The following is a 24,873-nucleotide window of genomic DNA, read 5'->3' on the forward strand; positions in this document are numbered from 1 at the left end:
AAAGATTTAAGTTTGGTACTTTTTGGGTACTTTTGTTAAACTTGTAGACATTCTGGTGGGATCCTCCCACCAGTGCAAATAATTCCTAATGGCAAACCTGTCAACCTGACATTTTCAATTATATAGCACTGCCTTTGAAATAAGAACCATAAGATACTGAATACAAAAAAACAGGCAGGTTCTAGTAGGTAAGAAAAATATTTGTAAGGGTACTTTTATAGAGCTCTCAAATCTTACGTTTCTACTGTCCAGTTGGATGCCTTTCAAAAACGTACTGTTAAAATTTGGCAGAAGCTGTTACAACCAGTAAATCATTTTGGAATGCAGCATGCATCATAAAACACCAGCTTCCAATTAAATTGTTACATCCTAGTCTACACACTCCATTCTCAGCTCTCCAGCACTGTCATTACCCTGCACCTTAACAATAGTTAGCGCTAGTCTACACACTCCATTCTCAGCTCTCCAGCACTGTCATTACCCTGCTCCTTACCTTGCATCTTAATAATAACCACTAATACACACAGCTCTACATCACGATAGTCAAATAACTAAGGAATTGTGTACAATGGGGTATCTAACGTCTCGATTGCAAGATGGTTGAGGGGGTATCAGATTTCTTGTCATGTTTGTCAGTCCAGTGGTCTCACTAACGGCTGCTGAGCGTGCCCCAGCGCAAAAACAGTGGCTCTAATTTTCACACTCCAGTTACCATCTGCTTGCACAGCTTTACCTGAGAGATTCAGCAGAAATTGTCTCCTGTAGTGTGATTGTTTGGAGCTGGGCATGCACACCAGAGAACAAACAAAAACAACTATTAATCCAGCTAATAGCTTCTTGCCTCAATTGGTTAGTCTCACCAGGGCATGTTTCTAACCTCGTTTGTACAGATTAACAGTTCTTATAATGTATATTGTTCAGATGGAGCCATAGCTACTAACAGCTCCCTTGTGCATTCTGCAGTAATCGCTGCCTTTCTCTCACCTGCTTGCTGCACAGTGCACCAGGCTCTCCATGGCTATTTTAAAACCATTCGTCGCATACAGGATTTTCTAAAGTAACTGCAATACCAGATCTTGTGCTAGTTGGAAATGCACACACATTTAAAACTGTAGTGCAGGGCTGTCCAGACTTTTGGGATAAAAGAGCTACACGAACGACCAGCGGACTTTTTTGCACATACAGTGTTTTCAAAGAAGACAGTATCTGTTTAGAGATACCAAGCTATTTAACAGGCATTCTCAGTGGGGTGTGAGCAACAGTGCCCTACATCAATTGTCTTCCATTGTTTCCGTAGTTTAGCTTTCCTTGCATTCCTAAAACACCTACAGAATGCACAGACCACTAAACTGCAGGACAGAAGACTATAAGGAAAAGACACCAAGAAATTCTATTTAATGGGAAATTGACCATGGCTGTGGGACTCCAGCTTTAGAGGCTGCGCTGTATTATTGATTTCCCAGTCTCTGTGTTGAGCAGAAGGTTAAAGTCCTATTTAAGAGCAGTCCCGAGGCTGAATGTGACTTTTGCCATGCCATTAGTACTGAATGAGTCAGGTTTAGTACTTTTCATTCCCTTTCATTATTTTTTGGGTGTAATGGTCTGGGTTTTCCCACCGTTGTAGAAATTTGTAGAAATACTAAAATACTAACTTTGTAGAAATACTAAAAGAAACTGAATTTCAATGGCAAGCGTTTCAATTCAAAGTCTTTTTCAATGTCTCTAAATGTTGGAATGGTTTTGTAAAGTCACATTAGGAGGAGTAGGTGTGTGCGAATAATCCACGAACGGGACGTTAAGCTTGCAGATGTGTGAGTGACTAGTTAGTCACTTAGGGAAAAGAAAAGAAATAAGTACATGGCAAGAATGTAAAATAATAAAAATAAATAACATAAAATAAAGCCATGAAAATTTGAAAGGTTAATACAAGAGGGGAAGAAATAAAAAAGATAAGATGGGGGAGAATCGCAGATAGTGTGAGGTGTTATTGTGCTCATTCCAAATATGCTGTCTTGGAGTGTTTGGTATAAGACTGTTATGCATGTGCTGGTTTTGGTTGCAATCAGATTTATGTTGTGCAAATCTGATGGCTACTGATTTGCTAGTTTCACTCCATTTTCCCTTATTCAGCTGTGTTGAAAGTTCCCCATCATTTAAATAAACTAGGTTAATTTGGAAATTGAGCATACGCAATTCATGTCTTTGTAGTGTGAGTGCCATTGTTTTCTATTGTTTGGAACACTTGTGAGTGCGGCAAGGAGTCTCCCGGTAATGAGCAGAATTGAGTGTGCGCCAGTCTGTGAAAGTACCACAGTATCATCTGCCCTGACTCTGTGAAAGTACCACAGTATCATCTGCCCTGACTCTGTGAAAGTACAACAGTATCATCTGTCCTGACTCTGTGAAAGTACCACAGTATCATCTGCCCCGACTCTGTGAAAGTACAACAGTATCATCTGCCCTGACTCTGTGAAAGTACAACAGTATCATCTGTCCTGACTCTGTGAAAGTACCGCAGTATCATCTGCCCTGACTCTGTGAAAGTACCACAGTATCATCTGCCCTGACTCTGTGAAAGTACAACAGTATCATCTGTCCTGACTCTGTGAAAGTACCACAGTATCATCTGCCCCGACTCTGTGAAAGTACAACAGTATCATCTGCCCCGACTCTGTGAAAGTACAACAGTATCATCTGCCCTGACTCTGTGAAACTAATGTTTACAATGTTCTCCTTACTGCCCAAAATAAACTGAACAAATCGATAGTACACAGTAGTGTTTCAGACTGGTCATATTGAACAGTCTAGAATGTATAAAGGGCATCCCAAACTGGGGACTGTATGTTTTCAAGAGGGCTGCAGCACATACAGAAATATTCTGTCCTAAATGACATCTGACAAAACAAAGTTCCCCAGGCCCGGGGATCAATGAATTTACATGGTGCTTGAGATTATGTGGAATGTAGTAATTAATATCTTATACGTACACTATCATACATGGATAATCTTCATTTTCAACCATTAAGTACCTACCATTATTCTACAACATCATTGAGTGGGGGTACCAAGTTATAATGCCTACTGTCCTGGGGGGAACCAGTCAAGAAAGGACATGTATAGAACACAAAAGAACGAGAAACAGAAAAGAGAACCACTGAAGGACCCAGTCCCAAATGAATTCCGTGTTTCCTCAGGAATAGATTATTTTTCAGCGCCGTTGTTATGTTTTGATTGATCACTCTGTTGAAACGGGTGAAACTCTGCACGGCTGGCTAGTGTCTATGACATGAGCTGGTCATTGATTTAAGGAAAGATAACTACAGTAAACTTCTGTACCAGTAATAAGTGTTGAGTTGCGAGTAAAGCGTGGTGTTGAATTAAAAAATTAAAAGAGGAATTAAGTGAAGGTGTCGAGTTACCCACCAGTCGAGTTAACAGAGGTTGATTGTATATGTTTCATACACAATCTTTCAAGTCATGGTGCCCCCCCTAAAACCAATAATAAAACCAGGTTGCTTACCAAGTTCAAAGTACAATGATACAGAAAGGAGCTTCTGTGAAGGGCATAACACATTCCTGAATATTATTTTTTTTAAGCCAGCTGTGGGTCAAAAAAAGTCCTTGCTCATCTTTTGTGTTTAGTCTCATAAATCAGCAGATTATGATTCTATACTTGGTGCTAGAACCAATACATAATGCAGTCAGTAAGCTTGATGTGATTAATGCAGTGTGGTTATCTCTTTGTAATCACATTCGGTTTCTTTGTAAATGTGCTGTTCTCCCTTGAAATCCACAGGAGAGTCTCATTCTCTATTCCATTGAGATCCGTGGGTTCTGGAGAATAGACCGTTTCAATGAGAAAATCAATAGGGAGAGAAAATCCTTTGGGATGGGAATGCATTGCCGGCTTTGATCAAAAGCTGTTCCCAGCATTATCTAAAAATGATGACTTAAACATGCAGAATGATTTTAAAGGTATAATGTGGTTGGGGTTGGGGTTGGGGTTGGGGGGGTTGAGGTTGAGGTTGGGGTTGGGGTTGGGGTTGGGGTTGGGGTTGGGGTTGGGTGTATTATAAAACCTCATCTTAAGGCCACCACCATTTCTGGCTCTCACTCTCATTGTTTGTATGTCAACAAAACCCTTGAATAAATGTCATCATTCATATTTACAGTAGGATGCACATTATTCCTTGTATAATGTAGAGCATTGAAACCTAGCTGTACAAGCTATCTATTAGTGAGAGATCAACAGCAGGTTGAAGACACTGCATCGTCTGTCTATATACCACTTCTGTGTATTGTCATTCCTATTTAGACACTGCAATTTGGAGCTTTTGATGTAAAGGTATGCTTATTTTTGGGGGTTAATATAAACTTTTAGAATTGAGTAAATCAGGTCACCCTGATATTTCAACATAGCTTCAAAAGCAGGCACTGAATTTTGTATCATCTAAACAATGCATTGAAATGTTTGAAATGTTATTTTTTGTTGACAGAATGTTATGCCTCTTGAACACAGAGGAATGTAATCCAGGCTGAGCAGGGAATCATGTATATGTCTCCTCTTAATGAGTTTCACTAACTGAAGTGGCAGATTCCATTAGCCTTGCTCCTGTGAGTGGTCAACAAACTCTCTGTGCTGTTTTATATGTATCAGGGCAGGAGGAGTGCCTTAGAGTCTGGAAGTGAAAGCAGCACTGTGCTGATTTATTTTATTGTTTAATAATTCTAAATGATATGAACAAGATTAACAAGATGTTTGGGAGTACTGGACAAACACGACCCTTCAACCCTGGAAGCAAACCTATCCTAAACCGTCAGAAATAAGAACATGCACAATTCACAGGACAGGAGCAAGGACTGGATTGGAGCGGGAGGAGTGTGCCTGTGGCTTAGTAAAGAGGACAGGGTCTCCACTTGACTCGTGGAGAGACGCCCTTGCGGAGGTGAGGCCGGCGCAGGAGAATTGAGAAGATGGAGAGAAGTCCAGAGGTCTCCCCAGGCTTGCTGAGGGAAGACTGCCACGGCTGAGTAATGTGCTTCACATCCTCCGAGGGGGAGACTGGAGCGCTTCAACGAGAAAGAATACAGAAACATGCAAGGATGCCGGGGGCTCCCCCTGGCTAGAGAGCTGCCTTGGTGGAGTAGCCGTGTGGCTGGGCTCCGAGGCTGGGAGACAGGGGTGAAAAGGAGAGAGTGAGCGCAGGAAAGGAAAAGAAGAAAAAAGGATAAGAAGGTTTTGGCCTTATGATGGCTTTTTTTATTGATTACAATAAACTTAGATGTTTAAGATACTAAACTTAAACTAACTTCCCCAGCAGGAAATATCCCCAACAGAACCAAATTCAGTGAAACAAGAAATTTGTAACCTAGAATTGCAGTAAATAGAAGCGCTGTGCTTATCAAAAAGAATTGGTCACAGGGAAGATGTTTTTGTTTCTCCCCGAAATCAGACAGCTATGGAGAAAAGGCATGGCCGATGAAGATGGTTTTTTCAAGGACATGCTTTCACAGACTGCTCTGATAGTGATTATACTTTTTCAGCAGAGTTGCAGTGTGTGGGAAAAAAGACTTTCAGCAACTTTTAACAACCTGAACCTAATAATAAAAAAAAAAGTTTTATTGCAACCCATTACAGTATAGACCAAAATTGGGAAGAGAAATGCTCTGTCAAGCTGATTTCCCTCCAGCAGTTGGATTTCAGTTGGTGCTATTCCTAGTTATAAATTTGATCACAGCCCATTTTTCATAGGTATCCAGAGCCGGTCAATTAACTACAGGTAATAATAGCTATAGAGAATATTAATACTATTGCAAACCAAATCAGTAGTTTGGGGTATGAGAGTGTTTTAAAGGTTATGTTTTGTTCTGTATCATGTAGGCTACTTTAAATGTATGTTGCTATTTAGCTAAGCTTTAAAGTCCTGTTAGCTTTTAGAGGGCATCTGTGGAATAACAAGCACTCTACTGGGAACCTGATTGGCTGAGACAATGTGAGGTTGATAATTTACTTTAACTGGAGATTTCCTGCATTCTAACTCCAGTGTTCTCTACAGCAGTGCTTCTCAACCCTGGTCCTGGGGGCCCACTATCCTGCTGGTTTTTGTTCCAACCGAGCTCTCAATTACTTAATTGAAACCTTAATTAAACTAATAATTAGCTGAATTTGACTTTTTTAAATTGTTTAGCTGACAAAAAGTTGGAGAATTCAAGTTCCTTATATAATTTTATATTTAACTTGGAACCAACTGTTTAAAATAATTAAAAAGCTCTGATTAGGCAAATTATAGTTCAATTAAGGGAAATGCCAGCAAAAGCTGCCACAGTCTCCTGAAAGGACCCAGAGGCAAGATAATGCAGGGTGGCCAATAGTTTGACCACTGCAGGGATAGCATGGCTTCACTGGGTCATCTTTTAAATCAGACAGCAGCTCAAGAATTATGTGGCTGTCAAGCCTGTACCTGTGCTTAATTTGGTCTTCATTTAAATCGAAGAGGGTAATGCGGGTACAAAATACCCTTTCTCTTCTCATCCTACAAATCACTCATTCTTGTTGAAGACAATGTCTCCTTCTTGCTGCAATCACAGTGGCCATAGTGTTTTTCATACTGCTTTAAAGGTTTGCTAACTGCGACTGTTGAAAACGTGTTTTCAAAAGTTCTTAACAAATTTATGCAATTGTAAGTGTTGCAATTGCCGGCAGCTTTAGTACATCTCATTCTAATATTTAAGAACCCTTATTTGCTCCACCCCATTTTTGCGAATTTATGCAGGAATGCCCATAATTACATATTCATCTAAGGCTGAACTGCAAAGAAAAACTGCTGCTGCAAAGCATTCACAAAAAAGAGACTAACAGCAGTGCGCTTGTTTAGTACATTTCACCCCAGACTTCCGACTCGTTTGCAACTGGTTTATGACTATTGCGACAGCCGCAAAAGGCATGTTTTGAAAAAAAAATCATTTTAATAACTGCTGACAAAATCATGTTAAATGGAATTACTTTTTATAGCATCTGCACAGCCGTCACTTTTATACAAACTCTCCAGCTTGTATATACCCAGAATTCCACACAGCAAGGAGGTCATGTCCTGTACGCAGTGTGCATGAGGTCACTGAGTCTGTCATAAAACCCAACAACGTGCTTGACCTACAGTGGACTTTTAATATAACTAAAAGCTTTCCTCCTAATGTAATTACACATCTGCCTTCAAATAACTTCACAGTATGTACTACACAAGAAAAAGTAATCTTCAAAGTGGTTTATATAAAAAAAAAAGTAAACAGTGACTCAGAATGTAATTTATTTGCAGTCTGCGCTATATTTCATTTTTTCTTTGTTTTATTTTTTGTTGCTGCTCTTCTGTTTTAGTTGCCTGCCATAGATAGAGTAACAAATGCAAGATTGGTCAATTACAGAAGTAAGAGTCAGTGCCCTCTAGTGATGCTCCACTTTAGGTTTCTTTTTGTTTTCTTGGCAATACTCTGCTAACACTAGACGGTGAAACAGCTGAAGAAATCCAACCAGCTGTTTCTGCCGTTGTTTCACTTTGAATGGTGAATTAGACTCATCAACAGCAAAGACCCTCACCTGAGTGTCAGCACCTGATGTCTGTGGAGACCTCAACCTGAATATTCTGATCATGCAGCTCTAATGACAGGTAACTGAAACTGAAGAGCAGCTCCTGAACTCATAGTCAAAGTCCAAAGTTGGCCGTTCCACTCCTGGTCTTTGTTCCAACCCTGTTCTAAATTGTTTAATTGAACCAAGTAAACCTTCATCCAGACCCTGACTGGTTAATTATCTCATTTTACATGTTAAACCTGGAGTGGAATGACCCTCCAGGACTGTGATTGAACACCCCTGACCTTAACCCTTATCAAAAAAATTCAACGTTTCGAGTAATTTCAATAAGAACCATTCAAAATGATTGCAAACATCAGAAAAAAAACATGTAATTTTCAGCTACTTGCTCTTTAAATATTTTGTCCTAGCACTTATTTTTTACATTACATAGACTCCCAGTTCAGCAGTACATTGCGTCACATTGCAGATCCTGACTGTGTGCAGAGACCTTCTTCTCTGCTGTGAGTCTGCGTGGTGCCAGCAAGAGTTTCTGTCCTTCTGAGTCAGCCTTCTGCTTTGAATGAACTCATTTCCCCTCATATTGTAACCTGGGGTTTTCAGCTAATTACACCGATAAGAGTGGCAGGCTGTCCTTCTTCAGTTACAACAGGAGCAAGGGGGGGTCCCTGCAGCCAGACATTTCAATGTGTAGAATTAAATAGCATTTCAAGCCCACAGAATACAGCATGCAGTTATTGTACTGTTACAAAGAAAGTAACAGCATAAAGCTGATTAAAAAAAAAAAACAGCTCAAGAAATACTGTGATTTAAAGAGCAAAGGTATGGGTATGAAATATCATAGTTATTATATTATATTCTTCTCATTGTTTAGATTCACTTTGTGTATCATTCTCAGTTTCACTCATCACGTCCTGGTGACTTTTTAAAACTCAGCAAAGGGACTATCAATCATGTCTTCTCTTTTCAAGCTGCTTTCACACTCAAATGCCGCTACTGAGCCATCTCAGAGACGTTAAAAGAATTATTTAAAATAACCCATTCACACAGCACAAAATTGTGCAATATATGACGGTATAATACCGTCATAACCCATTTACACAACCAAAGGGATCATGTGAGTACAACTTTCAAACCTGTCAGTCAACAGATCGTTGTCATGGCAACGGCGATTCGCCCGTAAATTACAGCGTCACGCACCGTCCCTTCTATTTGTGAATTCAGCTCCTCGTCAGCCCGTAAAGTTAACAATTTCTTAACTTATTCCAGACTTCAATTACTACCTTGTTCTTGATCAGCCATTGTATTTGAAAAAAATGAAAGCGTGTAACACCAACGACAGAAATACCCAACACATCCAGTATACAGTCACGTGGGATGTTGACTTTCAATCTACTACCTTGCGAGGTGGTTCAGAGATGGCATAAAATATGACGGCTCTATGACAGTAGAGGTAAGTCACACAGACCAAAATGCCGCATCAGTGCTGGTTCTGAGCCATCATAACTCATCTGTGTGAAAGGGGTATAAGCTGAGCTGGTACACCAGAGTGTAACAAACAGTGCAAAAATGATGTTAACTCTGAAAGTATTGGCTAAAACTTTTGAATATAGTGCTCATGATTCACAAGTGGTACTAATGCAAATAACTTTGCATGTTACTAAAATGAGGGCATAAAACTTCTCACACTGAGGGGTTGATCTGTGATACGCCACCACTGAATATTACTCACCCTGGTACTCCCCCTGGGTTGCACCAACCTTCTTTTTTATGGTTAATCCCGGGGGATAACCATAGAGAGGTGGTTGATGCCATCCAGGAGAATTCCCCAGTGCTGTAAAATGCTCTAATGATATTCATCGGTGGGGTATCTCTACAGATATAAGTTGACCGACTTTTAGTGAATAGGGACTAAAGTCTGTGACATTTCAGTGTGCCCCTGTCCCAATAGCAGAAAATATACTATAGACATGATAAAAACATAATAAGGAATTGGATGAAAGAGGAAAACGAATTCACCTAACGATCCATTCATCCCTTTGATTGCACCCAGACAGTTTATAGCCGGCAAATGTCAATAAGGAAAATGTCATGAAGATAAAATAAATTGTTCTGCAGCCCTCAGGAGAAAGCCGACAGCCCTGAAACAATTTACTTAAAGATAGAAAAAAATAGAATAAAAAACACAGCTTTCAAGGACAAACGGGTCCTGAATCAGGGACTACGATTGTTTTATAGTTTTTGTTTTAGACTAATGAGATTTCAAGATATTTGAAGCTTCAAAGAGTGACCAGGGTTTTTTTTTTTTTTTTTTAAGCCTTGGTTTTTATTAATTTAACTGTGATGCCACAAATTTAGTGGGGCCCTAAATTATACACATTAATACAACTAAATAGGCTGAAGGATAATGATTTAAAGATCATTTTTCTCCACCAAATGTTCTTGTAGTGCAATATTTGAAAAATCTCCAAATAACCAAAAACAATCGTCAGGACAAGAAGGAGCAGTGACGGTGTTGCCAGTGATAGTAAGATGTACGAACATTTATGTTAGTAACTGTTTAGTGGCTACCTCCGATTAAATTGAGAGTGTATTTCTCACACACTCTTTGCTGTGTCAGTCATTTAGGCCTAAATAAAAAAAGCTGATATTAACGTACGTAATCTGTTTATATAAAACCTGTTGTGGTTGAAACATTTCGAATGCTTTGTCGTTGACATTCTGAGTGCGAGATCTACACTCTCAGTGCTTATAGGTTCCAGTGAGGACGTTAGAGGGCACTATTTATCCTTGTTCTAACGTCACGTGCTGGAGCTTGCCATATTTCTAACTCTCATTCTATTGCTAACTGAGTTTACCACTGTTTCAGATAAAACTTCTATATACATGTACAGTATATCCACACAATTAAGTGGTCATCTGTAACTTCAAAACCATTTGTGGGCCACAGAGAGATGCTATAATCAAGCATTTAGCTTTCATGTAGGTCACACATGTTTCAGATTTGTAGGCTTGCAATAAGAGACATTTTTTGCCCAAGCCCAAATGGAACAAAACTTTGCAGTTATGTGTACTAATATGCATTACCTCACCACCTAACCCAGTCCAAGACAGTTCCTGATGCAGCATATCCATCTTCTTTGAAGCGTGACATTTTACTGTATGCATGTGTACTGTTTACTTGGAATCAAAAGGAGGCCCACTCCAAAGGTCTTATAATTATGGGAGACAACTCTTAACACTGCCTCTAATTAATATATTCTAGTGCTTCTTTATATGCTATCCCTTTCCTTTCTGTGTACAATACATATTTATAACCTCCCATAAGCACACCTAAAGGCTCGGTTTCAGCATGGCCTTCACAGTAACCTTTACAAGTGATACTGCAGTTCCACATTAAAAACCTTCTTTAGAATTGTGAAGAGCCTGGCTTCTGAAGGTCATTGTTTTATTAAAGGGAGGAATGCACTTACACACTTGTGACGATCTTGAACCCTAAAGACGCATATTGATTTGACTTCAATGCGGGAATATAATTATCATTATAAGTGATCTCAACATGGTGTGTCATACGACCTGAATGAATTATAACTGACCCAATGTAATACAATACAATACCCAAATGTGTTTTTATAGCACAGATATGTGCGTTTGTGAAGAGTAGCTTTTCAATTATGATCATACCTGTTTCATATTATTCTGAGAGGTTATATTGCAATTATTCATACAGTGTTTAATTCCGTTTTTAGTACTCTATGCTAAGGCATTTTGATCTTCCAGGAGCCTCACTCCAGCTCTAGTACCACTTTGTCTTTCTGGATAGACATATGCAGCACAGGCTAGATCAACGTTTTTGTATTGTTGTAAGAGTCAGAGCTATCTAGTAAACAGGTATTGTGTATACAAAAATAATCTTTATTCAAAAATTGATTTAAACACAATATTTGCAAAAGAAACCACTCAAAATGAAATAAAAGGGGATGGTAAAAAGCCCTAATTATTCTTTAAATTATGAAGAATGTTACATATTATGAATTATTGACTGCTTTGGATATTCCAGCCAATCAGAGTGCACGTTTCACCTTCTGTATCCCACGACACATCATGGAGAAACCCTAGTCAGCCCATGTATTTCAGTTTTTACCGTGCTGTGTTCTTCTCCATATCAGCACGGTTGACGTCATCTGCTTTAAAAAATCATACCTGAAGCACCTTTTACAATTCCATTCAACTGCAAAGTCCATTCAAAATGGTGACATTACAATCGACCAAGTACCTCAGCTTTTTAACGGTATTCTCTTCATCAACCTTTTCCCTCTTTTCAATGAAACTGACAAAGGCAATGATTAAAAACAAAATTAACTACATGTTTTACTTGTATATTAATAATAGAGCAGTATATAATAAATGTATTCAGAACATCATTTTACAAACCAATGCCATTTACACGTGAGGATGTATTTCTGTTACATGAGGACAGATAGACTTAAAGGTGTCTATTTTAGTTATCTAAGCCAGGGTTTCCCAGTCCAGGTCCTGGGGGATCTCTGTGTCTGCTGGTTTTCATTCCAACTGAGTTCTCAATTACTTAATGAAACCCTTAATTGAACTATTCATTACCTTAATTAGACCTTTTTAATTATTTTCAGCTTTTAAACAATTGGAGATTTCAAGTTAACTATACAATTTTATAAGTAACTTGAAAATCGGCAATTTTTTAGGAGCAATTTTCTATACTCGAATCTCGCCCTTACAATGAGGGGGGTCGACTTTTACTCGAGCAAATGCGGTAGTTTGTTTTTTGTTTTTTTTGTAGTAGTTTTTGTTTTTTTAATGGGAAAGGGGTGAAGACAACGTGAATTAAGTAACCATTTTTTCTGGTGTTTATTGGCTATACACCGATTTCATTGTTTTTGTATCAGGGGGTGTTTTATCTGTTAAAGCCCTAATTATATATTACATATGAGAAATCAACCAATCCTGTTACCGGTTTGTCAAATTTCCTCTTGTGTATAGATCCTATCCTGTGCATATAACATATGATAAGTTAAAAAATTTTAAAAAACACTTTTTTTATGTGTAATAGTAGTTAATGAGGTTGATACCAGAAATTAGCAGCCAGACAAACTTTTGCTTTGAAATCCTCTCTCCTAAGAGACCCCCTACACATGAAATATTAATTTATAAACTATTCTATCTGAGAAACCATCTTACACTTCCATTAAAACACCATTTTAATTTCCTTCCTAGTTTTATACCAGTAATATTATTCTATTCCTCTGTATTTTCCCTTTGATTCAAAACAGCGTTTTTCCATCAGTCCCCGAGGCTGTGTAAGATTGAGAATCCCAATCATTACATTCTAAAATCAATTTCAACTTGCAGCACAATGTTGTTCCAAAGCAATTATACAGCTCTGATGTCAAAGGAAATGTAAAAAATAGAATGTTCAACATTGTGGCTCATTTCAAGTTGCAGCATCTCAATGTCATAATTAGTTTTAGCATGAAATGTAATAATTTGCTGTCTGTTAGCCACATTATTCCATAGCTTAGTATGGAAAGTTATGTATGTTAAGTTATTATATTGTATGTAGGGTGTCTCATATTTTCTGAATTTGTGCAGTTTGAGCAGCTTAGATTTGTGGTCCTCTTTGCCCAAACAGCACGAGATAACATTGCTGATACAATAAGAAACCCCCTACACACAGCATATTATTATTATTATTATTATTATTATTAATTTCTTAGCAGACACCCTTATCCAGGGCGACTTACAATTGTTACAAGATATCACATTATTTTTACATACAATTACCCATTTATACAGTTGGGTTTTTACTGGAGCAATCTAGGTAAAGTACCTTGCTCAAGGGTACAGCAGCAGTGTCCCCCACCTGGGATTTGAACCCATGACCCTCCGGTCAAGAGTCCAGAGCCCTAACCACTACTCCACACTGCTGCATGATCAGGGTTGCTGTCTGTGTCTGTATTTCTCTGGATGGAGTTAGATGCAGCAGCTGATGCTTGTGGGTGGCCCTTGTGTATTATTGTGCCACAAGTTAAATGAGATACATGTGGCCACTGGTGGCAACTCCAGTAGTTCCCCTGGCCCGGGGTACATTGGTGTAACTGCAGTGCTGTCAGGGTAAATGGGAGATGTTTGTTAACTGCTGTTAACACACCGCCATGCATGAGCACTTATTATGTCCCTTTTAAAATAGAACTGCATGTGTGAGAAGTAATGGACTGGCTGGGAGCAATGATTATGCATATATGAGGAAGCTGTATTAGCATAAAACTTAATCAGAGTCTAGCAATTCCAGGTTTTGCTGGGAGGATCAGCTGTACAGTCAGTTATTTTACAACCACATAACACATAACAGTTATTGATACGATCTAAGAAAACATGTGACTAGGTTGCGTTTAACAAACAGCACCTTTAAATCAGAGTTCCTTGCAGGTGAATATAATACAAATGTAAGGCATATGAGTCTTACCGTGAGTTTTATAGTACATTATACGGGTTATACAGCCCACTGAAAAATACATTCTCAGATTCCTCAACAGATAAGAGTTGCTTTATTTCAGTTATTCTGTGAAAAGGGCTTATAAAGAAAAACAAAATGACTAAATAAGTTGTTTTTATGTTACTTTACAGAACTGAAGAGGACCTTTTGAAGAACAAAGACAGAAACTACAAAGGTAAGAAATGCACTGTTTGTAGAACACAGAGTTGGGTAGCTTTATAATAAGCATCTATTAAGACGCCTGATCAGTGTTCTAGCACTGCACCATTTAGGGTTAGGCTTTTTTGAACACTGACGTCAAACTCAAATGGCAGGAAAGGTGCTTTGTTACAGGCAATAGAGTTGAACTCGCAGTTAGTAAAGTGCTGTTGTTGGTAATTAGTTTATTAATATTAGGCAATTAGCACAAGAACTACATAAAAAGTAAAAATGCAATTTGAATGTATTTCAGATCTGTCACTGTAAACGTACTGTACGAAACAGCGTGTTGCTTTACCTGCGGCTTGTGTAATTGAACATGAGGAGAGTGGAATAATATTCTACCTAACGTTATTTTGGCAAGGAACCTCACACCTTCTGTCGAACTGATTCAGCCAATTTGAAATACTGTGTGAACAGATGATAACATTGGTCAGTATGGTGGTATCCCAATGATATGAACTAATATATACAGCTACAATAATCTGTGTCTATACCAAAGACCCATTCCATTGTGTTGCCATTACAGGTTGGCTAATAGCCCCTTTCTATTTGTCCTCCTTAACTATCTTTTATTCAATATATCTGACAGAAAGGAGCCAGGAGGGTTGACACTGTCAGAAAAACGAAATTACAAGTCTGCAAGGATCGTCTCTTAAATAAATCAAACCTCATTTCAGTGTAGCGACAGTGTGAAGAAAGAACACTGTCTAGCTGTGGTAGCTTGCTGCAATTGATCCCTGTCCCAGGTGCACCCCCCCCCCCCCATACAGCCTGCCGCTATATTGTGATTATCAATCCATTACCTTCTGCTTCCTCTCGTCTCTAAGAAACCAGATTTGATTGAGCGCTTGATTGTATTTGCGTAGATCAGGCTCTGGCGGGCCGTCTGACTGTTCAGAAAGCGCAAGCTATCTCTCACTGTTTAATAAAAGCCTGCATAACTTGTTTTGCTATGGCACACTTATCCAAAATCATTGTCACTTGTAATAATAAAATATGCCTGATAATATTTAATTATGAAGGGATTTCTGTACAGTGTGTTCTGGTATTGCTCCCTCTTCATTGTGATTTGAAGTCACAGTATACAGATATACAGGTTGTATGTTATATGCACAGTATACTTGTGGTACACTGTTCTTCAATATGACAGTGCTAGGGTGGAATACAGAAGGTACTGGACAAGAAGCTGCACATGGTCATATATGTACCATTGCATTCTATACTTCAGAATCTCCATCCAGATGTCAAGAAGCTGCTAGAACAATGCATCCAGAATGCTCACAAGCACTAAATCTTCTTAGCTCATTAAATTGATTTGAATTTCTTCTGATTATGTGTCGCGCTGTCGTGGTCAACGATAATCCAGGTGCAATGGTGTTTTATTTTTGTAATCCAAAATCTGGTGACAAACAGTAAACAATAATGAGAACAGACAATACACAATGGTTTGCGTATTGCTCTATTGTAATCCACGGGTTGGCCCCGAAATAATAGTCCCGATCTTTAAACACCCAGACGTAAAACAAACATGATCACAAGTCCACACAAGTCCAAAGGAACAGATCACTTCACTATGTCCCCTTTTATACCGTCAATCATGACCCCTTGGTTATCGATTGCAACTGCTCTTCCAATCCGCTGCTGCCACACTGTTTCCCTTCCGGGTTGATGATTTAGTGTACCATAGCTCCTCCCCCTTTCGAGATGGCCAACTTCTGCCTAACCCTGGGAATGAATTGTATGGCCATCCAGTACAGGGCACTCTGTTCCCTTTACACAGCACTCTCCCAGGTCAGGAGGGAAGTTTATCTGTCACAGGGGGTGATGATGAAGACCAGGGAAGATCCCTGAATTCTCTGTCATGCTCCTAAAATCATTTTTGCACAGTTCTGGCACAGTGGATGGGTGCATTATCGTATCCCTGGTAGTCTCTACCCCACACCCCTCACTCCACACTCCACACTCCACCCTCACTCCACACTCCTCACTCCACACTCAACACTCCTCACTCCTCACTCCACATCCCTCACTCACCCTCAGTTTATATACACTTGTGTTAAGCACCTGTGTCCAATTTTTTGCAAACTGGCCTCCATTTTGGCTTCCGACCTCCCTGTGGGTCCAAAATGTTTTTAAATAATAAGAAACCTATGGGATCGTACAATTCTGTGTGAAGGTCTCTGTCACAAAGACGGCCAGAGTGGGTTGCGTCAGACCAGAAAGGAATTCAAACAAAGACAGTGGTTGTGATGAGCTGAGTGCAATGGCTGCACTCAGCGTTTATTAACAAATAAAAGGGTTGTAAACAGCACAAAACAGGACACGGCACTTGCGCCAAAATAAACAGACATACAAAACGACTAAACGCTAAACAGACGGTGCAGGACAGACAGACGAACAAACACGGTGAGTGAAAACACGTTAACTATTACTTTTACTATTATTATTATTTTACTTCACCTCCGTCTCCAATCCCGTTCTCCACTCACCGAACACCTAACCCCGACTGAATGAAAATGTGCATCTATATATACTGTTGTGCTGGGATTCAATTACTAATTAATTATTCACTTGAATCCCAGCACGTGAATTAATTCTGTGCAACCCCGTGCTCGCATATTATATTTTAAATGCACGTGCGTGATGTGCAATCCCGTGCCTAAATACAAATATACAATTTAAACACACGTGAAACACAGACCTGTTTATATCCCGTGTACCAATCTATACACCAACATTAACATACGCACGCATACACAACAACATAGAACACACAAATGCACACAGGGGCGGGGCACTTTGCCACAGTCTCCCTTCTTTTAATGCCACATTTGCATGTCCTTTGACTGGCCTGAATGTTTTACTGTTTTGGAAAATCAGTTGAACAGAAGCCTATGAATGAATGTAGCAAATAGACACCATTGTAAAATTGGACTTGTTGTAGGACACTGCAGCTATAAAGACAGTAAATTCTACATTTCAAAAGCCTATTTTTTAAATTGTTGCTGAGATATTGACCAGTGGGAGGAATTTTGTTTCTATTGAATAAAACATCAGGGCAATGAAAATAAATGGTCTGAATAAGCCTTGAGTATAAACATGTTAACATTTTTACAGAAGAATAAATCCACTCTATGTATTTAATTAGCAAATAACATATGAATACCAGAACCCTCTTGGGTCAGAAGCAACCTTTTTATTTGCTTACTCATGTGAAGTTATGTTGGGAAAACAAACCACTGCAGAACTGCTGTTCATTTAAGTTTTGTATTTGCATGCATGTTGCCATCCTGGATGGATTCCACCAGCAGCAAAAAATGATTTGGTAACACTTTACATTGGATCTTTAATTAATGTGTATTCACACAGTAGTTACATAGAAAATGCATGTGTACTTACACATAATTACAATGTAACATGTAAATCTTTTTGCACACAGCACTCCATGAACATACATGTATTTTTTTCACACTGATTTTGCTGCACTGTCAGTATTAAATTCTGTACTAAATAAAACTCACTGGTGTCTAACTAACATATTACCGTAAAGCCTGCCTTAGCGACCACCTCACCACCTGTCATGAGAGACTACTTGCAGAGGCCAGGGAACGCTGTTTCTCTATAATGTAACTGTGAAGAGTTGCCACCTGTCACTTGCGACCAGCGATTTTTCTTACACTCATCCATTGAAACAAACCTGGAGGAGAAATCGCTCTCCGATTAACAGTCATGTTTCTTTGAAGTTTTCAGATATTTTTTTTTTCATTTGCTCATTACAGTTTCTGCATTACTGCCTCTGAAATCCCAGAAAAAAAAATATATTTCAGTGCCTGAAGCCAAGAATATGATTAGAGACATGAAAGCATTTGCCATTCAAAAGGGCTACAGCCGACTTTTAGAGCTGTTCAACAACACAGAAGAAGAAGAAGAAGAAGAAGAAGAAGAAGAAGAAGAAGAAGAAGAAGAAGTGGTAAAAATGCTCCTGTCATCTCAGAAGCAAACATCGGTAACAATAGTAGCCTCTCTGTTCATCGTAAAAGTGCCCATTTCACAGCTAACCTCTGAAGAGGGACCACCTCTTACAAGCAGCCACTTTGCTGACTCCCATGTGTGGTCTCTCCTGGCAGGCTTTACTGTATATTATTCCATATTATACAATGGCAAGAAAAATTCCTGAGCTCTGATTGGTCAGCCTAGACCCGTGATGGTATGCTGGGATCTAGTACCGGCAGCCTCCTCACTGAAAACCTATCAATCCACCACAACTGTCAATAACACAGAATAAATTACACAATTCCTGAAGTGAATTTTACCTTAAACAACATGACAACTGTGGAAACCTTGTTTGGCAAGGAGCCTTCAAACACAGAGCAGCCAGGAGACCAGACAGCACCTCTAAATGGAGATTGACTCTGAGGGACTAGACAAGATAGACTCTGACAGAAATGAAGCATCCACGAAATGACCAACCAACTGGGCAGTCAAAGTTTTTATTGACTGGGTGAGTGAGATAATAAATATAGACTTGAAAACTGTCACGATAGAAATACAGTAATACAGTTCTACTACAGTTTTATGCCGTTGTCAGAAATAGCTCCGGAGAGTATGGCATAAGCAGTTACATGGGGCTCAGAGCGGGCTTAAACAGACACTTAAATGAACCGCCCCGAGCCGTAACATTAATGTACTGTCAAATGCAGAGTTCAACACTGCCAACAATGTGTTCACGGTATACATAAAAAACTTGAGAAGTCCTACTGTTATTAACTCATTTTAAACAGAAATAACACTTTAGTGTATCTATTAGAACGTCAGAGTCCATACTTTACTACGGTTGTAAATGGAAAACATGAACCATTTTACGAGCCGGAATGTTATTTCCATATTTGTCAAATTAAAATCAGTTTTAAACATGACATGAGTCGTATTTGCTATTTTTTACAGTCATTGTATAATAGGAATAATGCACTCCAGGTTGTGTGTGGTGCTGGGATAACATCGCTTCTAGGGTGTTGGACACACTCATGCCTAACCCCCCGAGGAGTGATGTTATCCCATCACCGCTCACGCCCTGTCGTGCATTATTCCTTTAATAACCACCTGTGTATCCTACTGTCACAGTCCAGTTGGGTTAAATTCCCTAGCAGGGTTTTTAATTACAGAGAAACAAGCTTCCTTCCCTAATGCAATCTAGTGTGTGACCCAAATAGGCATGCTTCTGTTAAACTCATAGCGGTTTATAAACTTCATCGTCAAGCCCTTGCATATGTCATCTGATGCCACGTGCAGGTGACAGCCTTCTTAAACATGTCAAAAAGCTCTTTTTTAAAGAGCTTTTTGACATGCAGAGATACTGCGCCATAAATTCACTGCCCCTGCAGACAGCCGCTTGGACTGCAGCAGTCGGAACCAATCAATTGTGTTTGTTTTTGTTGTCGTTTTGAAAGACGGCCCGGGGGGAGGAAGGTTCCTGAAGCCTGTGTTCTCAGCCTCTGAATGACCCAATCAATACTCATCATGTTAACTCCTTCTCGCTCAGTGAAGGCAAGGGAAGAGGGAGGGTGTGAGGTGGAGATGAGCTCTCATTGATCTGACTTCAGCATGCCCTTAAAAGGACCATGGCGTCCCTTTTGATAATGCTTGGGCCCTATATTCTAAAGGCACGATTTCCAAATCACTTTACCAACTATCAACTTTACCAAGATAACTAATTGTGTATTATATGGTATAAATAGGTTAGGATTTATACTGAATCGAATTGGAGTTGAAAGCAGCCAACAATAAACATTAGCCCTGGTTGAGCGCTCCACCATGCCTAAGTGATGGGAGAGATTAGGCCATGTAATAAGAACCCGGGATGAGACTCTCTGGCTGGACACATGAAGCCCACCTTTATTGATGGCAGCTTCATAAATAAATAAAAAGTGTTCCCCTATTTATAATCAACTAGAGAAAACCTCTCCCTTAAGAACAGAATGTTCCTGTATTACGAAAACATTATTTAATAATTGCATATTTTGCTGTACAGGAATCCGCTACTTGGCGTCAAACCCTTTCACTTTCAAAGAGACAGATTGATATTAAGCAGACATGCAGCCCCTTTAATACAGCAGGGCTTTCTAACCTATAGCACCGTGTCAGTGCTGGAGACCAGCTGCAACGTAAAACTGTACCTCCTACACAGTACAAAGAAACTTGATGCAATTACAAGTAGTTATCATTTTGCAAGTCCTTTGTTATTGAACATGCCATTTCCCATTCAAAATGACAGTGTTTTTATATATTTCAAGGAATGGGTTGTATGTGGGTGGGTGGGTGGGTGACAGAAATATCAGCAACTACTGGTGACTAGCAAGAGTTGGAAATTGGATCACATGGTTACTGCTGTCACTTCAGTTTCTTTTTTTTTCTTTTTTTCTTGGGGTAGCTTCACCAGCAAGTGTGGTTCTTGGCTCTTGAGACACGATTCCAGTCTCTGTACCAGCATAGAGAGAGCAAAACCTTAAAATCAATTGTAAATCTAATCTAAATCTAATTCTAAATCTAACACAGCTCTCTCACATCACCAGTGATCCCTAGGTGGAAGAACAAAATCAGACACCGTGAGGAAAAACTCCAGAGTGACGTCCGAGTTTCTGAACCTTAAAAGAACAAGGGTGCCATTGGTCAGGAAAATTACAGAAGACAGAACCGATTCACCATAGTGAGTAAGCCATTGACGCAAGTGGTAGAGCAATCTGCCTTGGTCCAGTAGCCGGTCTCACTTAAACTTTAATGCACAATGCAAAACAAAACCAAAAACATAATCTGAATTCTTGGCAACCTCTACAAGTAGTTAAACACTGTAGCACATTTTGTGTGCACCACTGGTTCTGTGTAATTCATGCCTTGACATTTCATTATTATAGGCAAGAGACCGCTGAAGCATACGAGAAGTGCTTTAGCAAAGACACGCTGTGTTTATGTTTCTGCTCCTGGGAAGAAATTCAACTTATTTTGTAAATTGCTTGCCTGTTCTGTTATTATATCCATTCTTCATCACATATATGTCAAGTACAGATACATCTCTCAATTTGCAGAGGGTATACAAGTATTGCAATTTCATTTTTCTTGAACTATGTTATAATGGTACAACATGTCAGTGTGTAATTGAGGCTTAGATATTCGTCCATTTAGCTTTGTTTGTTTTTATAGCTCATTCTTGACTTGCCATTCAGTCCTAGGACTCAAGCAATTCCCTGCCAGTTGTGTGGTGTTGGTTTTGTGATCTGCAATAATGTCCACTGAGGGCTAATCTCAGACCAACGAACTCATTTAGTTGGTAATTGAATCAGACTGTAGCTAATCGATTTACATGGTGACACAGTGGTTTTGCAGTGGTGGGAATTTTGCTGAGATTTTTTTGAAGTAGGTGTAAGCCTTCTCACTCTTAATGATAAAGGCAGTAGCCCAACCATTTGTCTACTTGGCTATTTTAAAAGCATTTACTCCTTACTTTGTTTAACACCTGTTCATTTTACAAAACCATAATATTTAATCAATATTTTGTGTTTATAAGTTTGCCATTACCTAAAAAATACAACACAGTTTACAAATCGAAGTGTCGGGGTTTGCATTTGTTAATTAAACTAGACAATAATGGAAACGCTTATCTTGAACTCGAAACAGGCCACCAGTGATCCTTTGCTGTTTACAAACCATAGAACAAAGGCCAATGAAATTGGGTAACATTCTGCAGTGAGAGACAGAGAGAGAGAGAGAGAGAGAGAGAGAGAGAGAGAGAGAGAGAGAGAGAGAGAGAGAGAGAGAACATCTGCCCTGGAGAAAATCACTGAACAAGGGCATCGTTCATTAAAGTGACAAGAGCATGCCAAAGCTGATTCTGTCTGCCCTCTCTCAGCAGCTCTCTATCTATATATCTGCCTGTCGGGGAATCTATCTGCTGTCTCTTCAAGTCTGTTTCTGTACCTGCGTACTGTACCTTTGGTCTTCCAGTGCCAGGTCTAGCCATCCTGTCAGTTTGTTATCTAAATGCTGACACCCTCTGTATGCCTGTCTAACAGTCTGTACGTGTCTGTTTCAGTCATTCTGTCTGTATGTTTGTCTCATTATGTTGCTTTTTATTTGAACCCTTTATTGAAATACATCTTTTAATATGAAATCATGACATTCGTTTAGATCAGGGAAGGGGAGTTGACAAGAGCCAGTGTTAATACAGTGGGGGCGGGGGGGGGGGGGGGGGGGATCATCGTTATTGTATGGAACTCGTGGTATAGTAACAACAGCTTTAGTAACAAGTGATTTTCGAACTGAATTTGTTAATGAAATCAATCCGTTAATGCTTGAAAATTGAGTCGATGAGATTGTTAATTAACTAATTTCTCTGTAAAAAGCTTAATTGTCACAGGTCACGTACATCTCAACGATTACGTAAGGGGGAACTCGTTAATCAAAATGAATGCTAACGAGATCAAGAAAAATAATGTGCTGTTATCACCTGCTGGAAGTGTACAGGGACAGCGACACCTCCTCTTTCCCAGGCTGTGTCTGTCCCTCTACGTCGCACATAATGCTTTTAGATGGGGCATTTTTAGTAAACCAGGGGTCTGCTCAATCACATTCCTAGTGGACTTGCGTGCCCTTGTACGCCTGTTCTTCGTTTGTGTGTGAGTTAGATACAAGCGTTAAAAGCTAAGGACGCATTGCAAATCCTCAGTCACCACTCTAGTATGTCGTTTTCTATACCAAGATTTCATTATTTCCTACAGTCTACAGTAGAGGTCTACAGTAGAGGTCAGTTGTCATATAATGTACGTATCCAGAGTTCAGATGATTAGGCTATAGTTGCATTGACCATTTCTTGGTAGTAACAAATAGGGGCACTGTATATCATTTTAGCAATACAACAAACGTTCCATAAGGTTAGATTAAAACAAGTGAATAAATCCAATTCATAACCACAAGTATAAAGACTGAAATGTTTTCATAACTACAAATATTGAATTATCTAGGTAGTCTTACAATACTTACCTACTAAATGTCACCTGGTGTATTGGGTCTCTAAAAATGATTAAACACAGCAGATTGTGTCAAAATGTATGTCATGACAGGAGCCGATTTGTTCATTAACACTGGAGTTATCATTTAGACTTTTGAAAATCCCCTCTAGATTTTGAATAAATCTTCAGTAAAAAAAAAACGTATTTAAAGCTATTTAAAATGCAACACAAAAATAGACGTCTGTGACCGGTTCCATAAAAAAAAACTTAAAGAGCATCTTGGTACAGGAATTAAATATCAGAGTCATCCTCACTAACATATTCTTCTAGCAAGCGCATTTTCTCTTCCATCAATACTGTATTCAAAGGTACTGTTTTCATTATTCTTATGCAAAATAGAACTGGGCAGTTTTTTTTTATTACTTTACATTCCATTGATTCTCAGTTTGGCTTATCATGTAATTCATGAATGGTACAGTGCTATTCTACACTACACATACATTAGACAAAGACCTATGCATACTAATTTGCCAGTACCTAGGCGTTGAAGCATATCCACACTAATGGTTGAGTACTGCCTTTGTCCTGTTGCTTGGATTCATTCACCGACCTACAATTGAATACATAGATAAAGGTTATCTGGCTGACTTAGAGTTGCTGTATAACTCCACTGAGCAACACTATGCTGACTGAGGGCTCAAACGAACAGCTTTATTGCTGCATGCAGTTAATCAGTCTTATGAAGGCAACAAAATTGTACCCGTGGTGACAAAGTTATCATCTTGAACTTAATACAAAAATAGTATTTGTGAGGGAGTTGAGATTGCGATTTTCTTAACATTTCTGTAAATGTCAAATGCAGAATGAGTATTGAAGAGTCCGATAAGCAAGGATTGTCTTGTCACGCATGTAGTCTGCGTTTTCATTAGACTTTTCAGGGTCTGAAGGAAGGTGACCTGCTTGAGCACAGGGATTTACTTACCGTTTTACTTTAAAAATAGGAACAGCCTGGAGAATTATTATTATTATTATTATTATTTATTTCTTAGCAGACGCCCTTATCCAGGGCGACTTACAATCGTAAGCAAATACATTTCAAGTGTTACAATACAAGTAATACAATAAGAGCAAGAAATACAATAACTTTTGTTCAAGCAAAGTACAAGTGTGACAAACCACAATTCAATAATACAGCAGATAATAGTGATAGTTACATCAGGATATGATTAAATAGTGATAGTTACATCAGGATATGATTAAATACAAAGTACTACAGGTTAAACACTTGGCAGATTACAGTATTCTGAAGTACAGGATTAAATGCAGTAAAATAGGGGGCAGATAAGAGCAAAATAAAGCACATTTACATGAAGGGTGATAGTGTCCCAGGATACAAACAGAGGAGTTCTACAGGTGCTCTTTGAAGAGGTGAGTCTTGAGGAGGCGCCGGAATGTGGTCAGGGACTGGGCAGTCCTGACATCTGTAGGAAGGTCATTCCACCACTGCGGAGCAAGGGTGGAGAAGGAGCGGGCTCTGGAGGCAGGGGAGCGTAGCGGAG

At 39.2% G+C, this 24,873-nt stretch overlaps 1 protein-coding gene across 6 annotated transcripts in view; it reads left to right on the forward strand.

Annotated features, from left to right (window-relative positions):
* LOC117432073 (rap1 GTPase-activating protein 1-like) overlaps positions 1–24,873 on the forward strand; it is a 165,966-nt gene that overhangs the window by 15,687 nt on the left and 125,406 nt on the right. For 5 of the 6 annotated variants that reach the window (XM_059002078.1, XM_059002081.1, XM_059002076.1 and 2 more), the window contains exon 2: positions 14,246–14,289. The exons of the other annotated variant lie outside the window; for it this stretch is intronic. The gene's annotated coding sequence lies outside the window, so the exon portion shown is untranslated. The remainder of the gene's footprint in view (positions 1–14,245; positions 14,290–24,873) is intronic. 6 annotated transcript variants of the gene reach the window in all.

Source organism: Acipenser ruthenus, chromosome 27 (genome assembly GCF_902713425.1).
Source record: "Acipenser ruthenus chromosome 27, fAciRut3.2 maternal haplotype, whole genome shotgun sequence".
In the NCBI taxonomy this organism is placed as follows: Eukaryota; Metazoa; Chordata; class Actinopteri; order Acipenseriformes; family Acipenseridae; genus Acipenser; species Acipenser ruthenus.